The 12,975-nt window shown below is 40.0% G+C and overlaps 1 long non-coding RNA gene across 3 annotated transcripts in view; it reads left to right on the top strand.

The window, feature by feature from the left end:
• LOC107133269 (uncharacterized) overlaps positions 1-12,975 on the top strand; it is a 239,861-nt gene that overhangs the window by 127,418 nt on the left and 99,468 nt on the right. Inside the window, exons 1-2 of one of the 3 annotated variants that reach the window (XR_009490982.1) lie at positions 9,198-11,313; positions 12,047-12,182. The exons of the other annotated variants lie outside the window; for them this stretch is intronic. This is a non-coding gene — a long non-coding RNA (uncharacterized lncRNA). Of the gene's footprint in view, positions 1-9,197; positions 11,314-12,046; positions 12,183-12,975 lie in introns of those variants that run through there. 3 annotated transcript variants of the gene reach the window in all.

Below are 12,975 nucleotides of genomic sequence, written 5' to 3'. Positions count from 1 at the left end.
GAGTAATATTCTGTTGTACATATTTAGCACATCTTCTTTCGGAGAAGGCAATGGCACCCCACTCCGGTACTCTTGCCTGGAAAATCCCATGGGCGGAGGAGCCTGATAGGCTGCAGTCCATGGGGTCGCGAAGAGTCAGACACGACTGAGAGACTTCACTTTCACTTTTCACTTTCATGCATTGGAGAAGGAAATGGCAACCCACTCCAGTGTTCTTGCCTGGAGAATCTCAGGGACAGGGGAGCCTGGTGGGCTGCTGTCTATGGGATCGCACAGAGTCGGACATGACTGAAGCAACTTAGCAGCAGCAGCAACAGCACATCTTCTTTATCCATTTCTTTATAGATGGACACTTGAGTTGTATCCTGCTGCTACTGTTTAACCACTAAGTCATGTCTGACTCTTTGCGACTCCACGGACTATAGCCTTCCAGGTTCCTCCATCCATGGGATTTTGCAGGCAAGAATACTGGAGTGGGCTGCCATTCTCTTCTCCAGGGGATCTTCCTGACCAGGGATCAAAACTGTGTCTCCTGCTTGGCAGGTGAATTCTTTCACACTGAGCTACCTGAGAAGCCCTGGGTTGTGTCCATATCTTGGCTAATTGCAAATAGTGCTGCTATGAACTTTGACATGCATCTACCTTCTCGAATTAGGTTTTCATTTTTTCTGGATATATATACAGAAGTGGACTTGCTGGGTTTGACTATTCTTTAGATGAAAAATAGTTTGTGATTCACAGATGAACCAAGCCAATGTAACACAAGATTATTGATTGAAAGCTGATAGGCAGGTAAGCAACCAGCATTCACTGAGATTACCCTATCACTGAATCTTCCAACAACCTTTAGGAATGACACTCCTGGCTCTACTTAGGGGATTTCTTTCTACTTTGAAGATTACCAGAAACAAGGGAAAGAGAAAACGACTTGGTAATCATGATTTGAAAAAAAAACTTAATAGAATTTATCAGTTCTGGAAAAAATTACAACAAAGGAGTCATTTTACTAGAGAGGAAGAGCTGAGAATCAAAATTCTCCCCAAGGCCTCTTGTTTCACCTTTGGAAGAGGATTAAAGCTGGTACATGGCAAATAAAACTTCCAGTCTGAAGTTTGCCAAGAAGTCAAAGAAAATTGGATTGTCTTTTTATTCTTGTCAGTGCAATCTTTCTAGCTTGAGGAAAAAGACCACTGAACCATATGTGGTTCAACATAATTCCTGATGTCACTTGCATGAACTAACAGCATTTCCTGGCGTAGATATTTCACTCTGAAAGCAAACTGTGCATTCAGGCCAGACAAGTGAGCACTTCTCATATAATGCACTTTCCACAAAGCTGGGCTCTGCCCCCTCCTCTCTCCTTTGATAGAACAATGCTCTCAATCTGGAGACAGTGGTGCTGCTTCTTTCCCTCTCCTTCTCTTTTTGAATATTGTAAACATTTATTTCCAACACTTTTCCAAATGGACTCATTCTTCCTAATTCTTGAGATGCAAGTTCTCTCCTTGTTTGGTGGTTTGTTCCTCTTGTGATGGGTCATGGTGAGCTGTTGGCTCATCTGCTGCAGAGCTTGCCTTAGGGGTGCCGTGTCCCCTGGGCTACTGTATCCCCACTGAGCCATTTGGGGTTGCTGTGAGTCAGGACCCTACGGATCTCAGTGTCTCAGACCACTGTCTAGGTTAGTGTGCCACTCTTGGATTTCTGGGCCCTTGAGAGGAGAATTAAGACTCCACACTTCAGCGTGGGCTAGGATGAAGGCTTCGATGGCTCACAAACACTCTTCTTTTGTCCATTGCCTCAGAAAGGAGGTATGATACTATTTTTTAAAGAAATTGTTCATTTATTTAAATTGGAGGATCATTACAGCACTGTGATGGGTCTTGCCATACATCAGCATGAATAGGCACACGTGTGTTCTCATCGCGCCCCACTGCCTTCCTCCAGATTGTCACACAGCACTCGCTTTGGGTCCCCTGTGTCATACACCAATCTCCCACTGGTCATCTATTCTACATATGGTAAAGAATATGCTTCAGTGCAATCTCTCTTAAATCACCCCACTGTCTCCTTTGTAGGCATCTTAACGTGGGCCCAGGCTAGTGGGCGGAGGCATTTTTTATTCCTTATCTTGCATATTGTTGGGGCAGCCCTTTATGCTCTCAGCTTTATTCAGAAGACCCAGTTCAATCCTCTCATTTTTCTTGGGCCTGAATTTTTCTGTTTTGCCTCCCTGAGTACGTTAAACCCAGACTTGTTGGGTCCCTATCTGAGTCTTTCCTTGTGTAGTTATTTGCTTTCAGCTCATCTTTCTGGTTTTGAGTTATCTTTTTTTTTAGGTATATAGAAGTTTCTCTCTCTTGTTTTTACTCAGTTTCATTTTCTTTTGTTATGGTTAATATTTATTTTTATTAGCATTTCTATTTGTTTGTGGTGGAGTGGAGGCTTCCTCTGGGTCACCTCAGTCTACCATATTCATTGGAAGTTTCCCATGACTGAATATGTAATATCTTTATTCTGTTTTAAATAGTCTAGTTACCTGTTGACTTTCCTGGACATATGTTATGCTAACCTCTCAATTATACTTACGAGATGACTGTATAAATACTGATAGCAAAGTATGTGTGCAATGTGCTGGCTCATTAAGAAATAACTTATTTAATCACTATTGTAATTAAACAGATATTAATTCAGAAATAATTTTAGCCTAAAAAATGATGGGAAATATATTTAAGCTCCAAATTTACAAGAAGGCTTTTGGAAAGGTTGAAATCACAGTTTGTAGAGTGCCTAAGGCTTTAAAGTTACGTCTACTCTTTTGAGTAATGAAACTTTGGCAAATAATGTGTTTTAAATGAGTCTTTTTTACGCTAGCAAAGTGAAGACTGGAGTTCTACTTGCTATATATAAACCCCCTATAACCTGTTAACAGGTGTTCCAAGAATTTAAAGACACTACTGTTCTGCCCTCCTTTGAGACTTCTTACATGTCATACTGGTTCAGATCCAACCACAAGGGCAGGGTAGGAAATTGCACAATTAAATTGGTCCCTTTCTTCAATTTCTAAGTCAGGAAAGAAAGTGTATTCCCATTTTGGATCTGGAAGCCAATGGCTTTGAAAATATTTTTTATTATTTAGTCATTGTCCCTTTCTTCTTACATGGGTCTTGGGAGGAAGATTCTAGAATTTCTTATACATGACTCAGGTCATCTCCTTAAATTTAGCTGTTTAAGGTTGTGCCCAGTGAAAAGCTTCTGTGGTGAATTTTCTAGAAATACAATGCTGACAATTAAGGAGGATCAGAAAGCTGAAGTTCTTTGGAGCAAATTATTCCATCACAGAACTGAAACCACGTGCCTGTTTCAAGGATATTTGAAAAGATTGCATGGAACACATCACATTTTGACTCATCTTGGGTTTAATGTCAGTGGGATGGAGAAGAAAGGCTAAAATAACTGTTTAAACCTGATTATGATTCTTGACCAGTTAAGAAGTTTTCTTATGATGCAGGAAATGAGATTATCATCTTTTCAGAGGGGTCAACATGGGGCAAAGGGTTAGAAGAGTGTGTGGTAATCAAAATAAAAATGAAACACATTCCCTCTTCTGTTCTAACACCTCAGTAAAGTAAAACCCCAATCTAAATAACGAAAACCTAAGAGCTCTAAACAGATCTGAGTACAACGAAAGAGCCCAAAGAGATACGTAGTATTATATAAAATAATTATCAAGATTCTTTGAAAGCTGTGGAGCCTCTAGCCAGGTGAGGATAGGATATGAAAAGGTAGAAAGAATAAGATTCTGTTGTAATCATAAGGCGTTTCCCAAAACCTCTGGGAAAAAACCTTCAGGGCAGGATCTGTGAATTCACATAATAAGGTATCTTTGCCAGTTTCAGTTCCTTTACTTTCAGGGCTCATCAGTGATCCTGCTCTATAGTAAGGCCTTATTTTAAAGCATATATGAAATCCTTAAAGAGCTGGAAAAAATATTTAAATTTTTTTCTGATTCAGTATATATATATTTACTGAAATAAATATATATATTTATTTGTATATATATTCAGTAAATATATATATTTACTTTGCTATACACCTGAAATTAACACAGCATTGTAAATCAACTATACTTCAAAAAAAATGATTAAAGTTCTCCACTATATATATGATAAAGAATATAGCAGAAAAAGTAGCCATAAACCTCACCACGTAAGAGTTTCCAATGTTACCATTGTTAATAACAATTTAAAAAACCTGAATAAAATGCTATGCTCTTTGGGGAAAAGACATATATGGAAATCTTTGTACAGGGAAATAAAAACTAAGTTTGGATGATGTCATGTGGTGAAGACCACAGTTTTCACCTTTTAAGCTTGGGAAGCATTTTCATTTTTAGCAGAGGTTTTTCTCCAATCAGCTGGTCTGTTTCCAAGGAGAAGAAATCTGAGTAATAAACTCTTTTACATGCACAAAATCATTTTATTGTAAAGAAAGACAATTACTGATGTTTTGGCCAAAATGATGACCAAAGTGACTTTATGGGTTTGTGTTTGGATATAACTGTAGTCCAAGAAATTATAACAGTAGTAGAACGGTCTGCGAAAGCTGACCACCTTGAGAAGTGGTTTGCGCAGTCTTCTGGTTTTTCCGGTTTGGGAAGTTTCCTCTTTTCAGAGTCAGAATTTTCTATGCACCAACTATTATGGAAATTTGGATGATCAGGTATATATTCTTGTCTTTCTCTCCTTCAAAAATTCAGTTGATTATTAAACTCTTCTACATGTAACAACAACAGGAAAAACCAGAAATGGAGTTCCTTGGGGAAATGGAAGGTATTTAGCAAAACTGAACTAACTCTATCTCATATCTGCTTTCTGCAATACCCCAGGCCAGAGGTTTGGGATTTCCCTTTAGCTTGACTAAATCCTCTTTTTTTCCCATAGAGTAACAAACTCATAGCCTTGTCAAAATGGGAGACAAGACATTCCCCTGTACTGTGATAGGAGGCACATACTATATGACCCAAGACTTCCAGAGAGAGAGGTTTTAGTTCTGTCTGAAGCAGAATATAATGCCTTTACAAAGTCTAGGCAAATCTGAATCTGAATATGAAAGTACCAAAGTGGGACACACAGTTTCAAGAATTCTTTTCATTCTCAATATTTTTTTATTTGGTTTCTTGAATTAAAAAAGTAAAATGTGTGTACTGTCAGCATGGGAAGGGGCTGTAGAGATAAAGTAACCAAGCTCTAAGGATTAACAATGAGAAATTGAGGTAAAGATAAATTGAGTCTAGAACCAAGAAGTCTAATGGCTTCTGTTACAAATTCTCCTTGTTTCTATATCTGATTAGTTTTTTTGATTTGTTTTATTTTGTGTTTTCTTTGTGAATGAATCCAAAGAATTATTACTACAAGGCAGAAAGGGATTAAGTGTCAGTCATCCATAATTTTTGTGAATCCCAATACCACACAGAGCTCTAAGATCTTCATTTCAAAAACTGAAAGTATAAAATGATTATCTACTTAATGACTTTGGCTGTTCTTTGGAAAAAGTTGTACATCTTTATTTCTTTAGCAACTACTCTATAGATAAAAGTAGACTTACTAAGATTCATCTTTATAACCCTTGCCTCATAACTCTTGTCCCACAGTTCAAATTCTGTGTGTAGAATTTGGGTTCTTTTGAACCCATCCAGTGTTAAGGCAGGGTATTACAGGGTTCTCGGGGCTGGTGCACTGGGATGACCCTGAGGGATGGGATGGGGAGGGAGGTGGGAGGGGAGTTCAGGATGGGGAACACATGTACACCCGTGGCTGATTCATGTCAATGTATGGCAAACCCAATACAATATTGTAAAGTAATTAGCCTCCAATTAAAATAAAAAAGAAAAACAAACAAAAACTTAACAAAATGACTGGGTTTTGGTAAGAAATGGTCTGCATGAATCTCTTGGTGGCACTAGGAATGGGAAATTTCCCAGGACTTTTGCTTTGACTAAACACAGAGAGACTTTTTCCAATATGGGAAATATTGAGAAATTTGGATTTTCACAGTTTAGGAAAAGCTCTTTTTCTTTGTTAAAAAAGAATTTTTTTTTTCAAAATACTCTGATGAAACAAGAATATCAAGTGATCATCTATGAGTTTGTTTTTATATTCTACTGGTTCATAGCCTGAAGCAAGTTTAGATGTCTGACACATTTTTGTTGTCATGATTGGGGGGAATTAAGAAGGTCTTTGTGAATGATGTCATATTTGAGTCAAAGCTCGACAAATACAGAGATTTCAGTGGTCTGTGTGTCTGCATGAGTCAGGGCAGAGTGGTTGAAATCCATTGGATGTGTTTGGAGATTGACAAGCAGTTTAAATTGCTTGGTGTCAGAAGAGCTGAGATGTACATGCACAAAACCCAGGATGAAATCGAGAATATTGGAGGGATTTTGAACAAGCAGGTGACATGGTCAGATCATGATCACATGAAGGATATTCTGGTAAAAGCACGTAAGATGGACCAAAATAGTGAGCCAAAGGGGCAGGAAAAGTTGAAAGGTGTCCTTATGGTGGACACAAGAGTGGCTGAAGGGAATGAAAAAGAGGGCACACTGATTGCAGAACATTGCAGAAATTAGACTCAACTGCATGCGAGTTGATCATTTACTGACTGTGGGGGTCAATTAAATGAGGAGGAGATGAAGAGGACATCAAGGTTTTTAACCTGAGGGCACAGAGGGCAAAGAGTTATTCAAGATACAGGAACATTAAAGGGAGAAGCTGACGTCAATGGAAAGATGATTTTTCTTTGAGCATGCTGAATTATTGATGCTTGAGGACGTCCAAATGAAGTCATCTAGCAGCCAGTTGGAGCTGTGGGATCAGAGATGGGGGCAGTAGATGGAGTAAGGAGGCAGAAATGTGGCTGTCTTTGTCATACAGGAGTGATTGATATGGATACAGTGTGATAGTAAACTTTGGCTAGAAAAAAAACAAGTGGATAGAAACTAAGAATGCTGCTAAACATCTTACTGTACACAGGGATAGCTTTGCCCCTTTTCACAGCAAAACACTTAATCTGGCTTAAATGTCAATGTTTATGAGGTTGAGAAATTTGTATTAATGCTTTGTTCTTTCTTAGTGATTTACCTGTCTGGGTGATTTGTGATGCCTGAGTGAAGAGTGAAGTCACTCAGTCATGTCCAACTCTTTGTGACCCCATGGACTGTAGCCTACCAGGCTCCTCCATCCATGGAATTTGCCAGGCAAGAGTACTGGAGCGGGTTGCCATTTCCTTCTCCAGGTGCCTGTGATGCCTGGCTAGCCCTAGTTTATACACCCTGACATGGTTAAAGCCCAGCACGTGCTATGCTCATCTCTTTGGTGTGTGCCAAAGTATGACTTTATAGATCAGAGTGGATAGAAACTAGGCCAGCACTCTGTCTCTGCCTGTGAGGTCAGTTCTCTAGCAGTATGTTACAAACGTTGAAATTGTGCTTGGTGTGCAAACAGCAGAAACAGGACGTAAGAATTACTTAAGAAGCAAAATCGAATGGCTGAACTTTTACCCCTTCTCTCACCCCCCATAAACATACTAGAGTCCGCCTGCACTGTCACTAACCTTTTGATCATTAAAAACAATTAAACAAGAATGAGCAGGAAACAGACCCCATTCTCCTTCCTGCCTTAAGCCTATAAAACTATAGTGCATTTGGGATCAAGTATATTGCATTTTATGACTACTTTAGTTTTCTGTAGAATAGAAACATCAAGCACCTTTATATAATTTAATGTTATGCATTGTCCACCCACTCCAGTACTCTTGCCTGGAAAATTCCATGGACGGAGGAGCCTGGTTGGCTGCAGTCCATGGGGTCTCTAAGAGTTGGACACGACTGAGCGACTTCACTTTCACTTTTCACTTTCATGCATTGGAGAAGGAAATGGCAACCCACTCCAGTGTTCTTGCCTGGAGAATCCCAGGGACGGGGGAGCCTGGTGGGCTGCCGTCTATGGGGTCGCACAGAGTCAGACACGACTGAAACGACTTAGCAGTTAGCAGCAGCAGGCTACATTTCTCAATCTTGGAGAAGTTACCTTATGTAGGAGATGTCCTGTGAGCCCTGGTAACATGCTTTCCCTGGCTACCAGAGCTATGAGCTCTACATGTGCACCTGTGTGGATGGTGTGGGCTCTTCTGTTGTGTGTGTTAGGTCACTTCAGTCGTGCCTGACTCTTTGGGGCCCCATGGACTGTATCCTGCAAGGCTCCTCTGTCCATGGGGTTCTCCAGGCAAGAATACTGGAAAGGGTAGCTATTTCCTCCTCCAGGGGATCTTTCTGACCCAGGGATCCAACCTGGGTTTCCTGCACTGGTGGGTGGAGCCAAGTCCTAAGGCTACTGCTGGCCTGCTGGTGGGAAGGGGCTGCGTCCTGGGGTGGTCTAGCTGGGGGACTTGAGGCTGGTGCCAGCCTGCTGGTGAGCCAGTAAACTCTTGTCCTTAATAAGCTAGAAGGAAGACTCCAAAATGGCACCTGCCATCCCCAGTGTGCTTGTGGTAAATAAGTTCCCCCAAATGGTTTTCTCTAGCATCTGTGTCTCCAGGGAATATTCCAGTTGCCTTTTGCCTCTCTAGGAGATTCTCCAAGGTCAACAAGTGGGTTTGACCCAGCCTCGTTTTAAATCACTACCTTTGTGCTGGGACCTGAAGCCTGGGTAATTCCGCGCATGCTCTTTAAGAGTGGAGGCTGTGTTTTCTACAGCCTTCTGGCTCTCCCATACTCAAGCCCTGCTGGCCTTCAAAGCCAGACATTCTAGGGGCTCATCTTCCCAGTGCAGGACCTCCTGACTGGCGAGCCCAATGTGAGGCTAACACCCCTTGCTACTTGGGGAGAGTCCCTGCAATTATGATCATCCTCCTGTTTGTGGGTCACCAACACAGGGGTATGTGTCTTGACTAAACCGCGCCTCCACCTCTCCTACCTGACTCACAGTATATCTCTGCTGCTGCTGCTAAGTCACTTCAGTCGTGTCCGACTCTGTGCGACCGCAGAGACGGCAGCCCACCAGGCTCCCCCATCCCTGGGATTCTCCAGGCAAGAACACTGGAGTGGGTTGCCATTTCCTTCTCTAGTGCATGAAAGTGGAAAGTGAAAGTGAAGTCGCTCAGTCCTGTCAGACTCTTCGAGACCCCATGGACTGCAGCCTACCAGGCTCCTCTGTCCATGGATTTTCCAGGCAAGAGTACTGGAGTGGGTAGCCATTTCCTTCTCCACAGTGCATCTCTAGTTATGGAAAAATTTTTTCTACTAGTCTTCATGTTGTTTTCAAAATCAGTTGCTCTGTAGATACTTGTAATTCTGGTGAGCCTGTGGGAAGAGGGGAGCTCAGGGTCTTCCTACTCTGCCATATTGGCCACACCTCTTCTTACTAACTTTTGAGTTGTTCAGGCAAGGGACTGAGCCAGCTGAGATCACTTCCCTTGTCTCTATAGTAGATCTGTCAGGAAGATTAGATGCACATGGAAGGCTCTTCATCACGGCGTTATTCCTGGAGGAGCTGTTTGCTTTTTCTAAGCTGTCCAATTTTAATAGTTCTTTGTATATTTTGGATAGCAATCTGTTACTACATGTGTTTTTGTAAATATTTTCTCTGAGTCTGTGGCTTGTATTCTCTTTTCATTCTCTTGACACTGTCTTTTGCAGAGTAGAATTTTTAATTTTAATGAAGTCCAGCTTATCAATTTTTTTCATGAATTTTATCTTTAGCATTGTGTTTTAAAAATTATATGCATAGCCAGACCCGTCTAGGTTTTTCTCATAGGTTATCTTCTAGGACTCAAAGACAGTCCACTTTGAGTTAATTTTTGTGAAGGGTGTAAGGCCTATGTCTAGATTCTCTCCCTCTCTTTCTGCATATAGATGTTCAACTGTTTCAGCACCATTGGTTAAAAATAATAGTGCATTGCCTTCATTCTTTTGTTGTAGATCAGTTGACTATATTTATAAGGGTCTGTTTCTTGGCTCTCTATTCTGTTCCATTGACCTATTTGTCTCCTCCATTGCCAGTACCCTACTGTCTTGATTAATAGTAAGTCTTAAAGTCTGGTAATATAAGTCCTCCAACTTTGTTCTCCTTGAATATTGCATTCACTATTCTGAATCTCTTGACCTTTCATATAAACTTTAGAATCAGCTTGTTGACATCACAAAATGACTTGATATTTTGACTGGAATTGCATTGTCTCTACAGTTCAATTTGGGAAGAATTGACATCTTGATAATATGATTTTCTTATCTACAAACGTGGACTATCTCTCTATTTATTTCTTGATAATTTTGTTCATCAGAGGTTTGTAATTTTCCTCATATAAATTGTATATATATTTTGTTAGACTTATACCTAAGTATTTCATTTTGTGGGTGTTTATGTAAATGATCCAGCAATCCCACTGCTGGGCATACACACTGAGGAAACCAGAAGGGAAAGAGACACGTGTACCCCAATGTTCATCGCAGCACTGTTTATAATAGCCAGGACATGGAAGCAACCTAGATGTCCATCAGCAGATGAATGGATAAGAAAGCTGTGGTACATATACACAATGGAGTATTACTCAGCCATTAAATGATATTGCATTTCAAATGTTAAATTCCACTTGTTTATTGCTGATACACTTTTGTCTATTAACTTTGTATCCTATATCTTGTTACAATTGCTTACTAGTTCCAGGAGTTTTTTGTTGATTTATTTTCAGATGCTTTACACAACTCATGTTATTCCCAATTTGTACACAATTCATTTCTTTTTCTTGTCTTACTGAATCAGCTAGAACTTCCAAGTATGATGTTGAAAAGGGGTGATGAGAAGGGTCATCCTTGCCTTGTACCTAATCTTGGTGAGAAAGTTTTAAGTTTCTCACTCTTAGGCATGATGCTGGCTGTAGGTCTTTTTTAGAAAATCTTTATCAAGCTGAGGAAGTTTCCCTATATTCCTAGTTTATTGAGAGTTTTTATCATGGATAAGTGTTCAATTTTTGTCAGTTGCTCTTTATGCATCTATTGATATAATCATGTGGTTTCTTTTCTTTTTAACCAATGGATATAATGGGTTATGCTAATTGACTTTTTGTAAAGCTTTATTGTGTTTTTTACAGTATTGTTTCTGTTTCATGTTTTGGCTTTTTGGCTGTGAGTCCTGTGGGATCTTAGCTCTCAATCAGGGATTGAGCCCATATATCCTGCCCTGGAAGGCATTCTCAACCACCGGACTACCAGGGAATCCCTCCTGCGCTAATTAATTTATCCAGCCCTGCCTATCTTGGGTAAATATCACTTGGTAATGGTGTATAATTATCTTTATACATTGTTGGATTTTTTGCTAATATTTTGGTAAAGATTTTTACTTCTGTGTTCATGAGAGATATTGGTATTCAACACCTGATCTGTAGTTTTCTTGTAATGTTTTTTCTGTTTTTGGTAAAAGGGTAATCCTGACTGTATAGAATAAGTCAGAAAGTGTTCCCTCTGCTTCTATATTCTGAAAGAGATTGTAGAGAATTGATATAATTTCTTCCTTTAAATGTTTTGTAGAATTCACCAGGGAACTCTGAACCCAGTGCTTTTGTTTTGGAAGATTATTAATTACTGATTCACTTTCTTAGCAGACATAAGCCTATTCAGAGCATTTATTTCTTTGTTATGAGTTTTGGTAAATTGTGTCTTTCAAGGAATTGATCCATTTTATCTATGTTATCAAATTTGTGGGCATAGGGTTGCTCATACATTTACTCATTATTTTTTCAACATCCATAGGATCTGTAGTTATATCTTTTTATTTCTGATATTAGTAATTTATGTCTTCTCTGTTTCTTAATTAGTCTGGCTTGTGCATTACCAATTGATCTTTTCAAAGAACTAAATTGATTTATTGATTTTATCTATTGATCTCCTATTTTCAATTTTGTTGACTTCTGCTCTAATTCTTATTATTTCTTTTATTTTGCTCACTTTGGATTTAATTTACTTTTCTTTTTCTATTTTCCATGGACGGAGAAGCCTTGTAGGCTACAGTCCACGGGGGTCACAAAGAGTCGGACACGACTGAGCAACTTCACTCACTCACTAAAAATTCATATGGTGAAATCCTCACCACAGTTTCTCAGGATGTGACCTTAATTGGATCATTGCAGAGGTAATCCAGTTAAAGTGATGTCATTATTATGGGCCCTAATTCAGTATGACAGATGTCCTTATAAAAAGGGACAATCTGGATATAGACACCCACAGGGGGAATGCTGCACAGACCTGAAGCTGGCCATCTACATGCTAAGGAGAGAGACTTGGGACAGATCCCTTCCTCACACCCGTGAGAAAGTCACCGTGGTTTCAGACTGCTGGCCTCTGTGTAACACTATTTCTGTTGTTGAAGCCACCCAGTTTCTGGTATTTTGTTATGGGAGCTCCAAGAAACTAATATACCTTCCTACCAGCAGAGATGCCACTGTCATCATTGTTACCCCACAAATCCTTACCCTAGTCTACCTCTGTCATAGTCGTCTTGTTAGCACCTAACCCTAAGCCTTTCCCTACCACCCTAGTTAAATCTTGTTAGCACCTAACCCTAAGCCTTTCCCTACCACCCTAGTTAAATCTTGTTAGCACCTAACCCTAAGCCTTTCCCTACCACCCTAGTTAAATCTAATCATTGTTGTTTAGTCGTTAAGTCATGTCTGACTCTTCTGCACCCCCCATAGACTGTGGTCCACCTGGCTCCTCTGTTCATGGAATTTTCCAGGCAAGAATACTGGAGTGTGTTGCCATTTCCTTCTGCAGGGGGTCTTCCCAATCCAGGGATCAACTCTGCATTGGCAGGCAGATTCCTTACCACTGAACCACTTGGGAAGTCAAAATCTATTGGGTTGGCAAAAACGTTAGTTTGGATTTTTGTTTGTTTGTTTGTTTTCCATTTGGAAAGACCCAAGCAA

The sequence above is a fragment of the Bos taurus genome, chromosome 17 (assembly GCF_002263795.3).
Source record: "Bos taurus isolate L1 Dominette 01449 registration number 42190680 breed Hereford chromosome 17, ARS-UCD2.0, whole genome shotgun sequence".
In the NCBI taxonomy this organism is placed as follows: domain Eukaryota; kingdom Metazoa; phylum Chordata; class Mammalia; order Artiodactyla; family Bovidae; genus Bos; species Bos taurus.
This window is presented reverse-complemented; position numbering and strand designations above follow the sequence as displayed.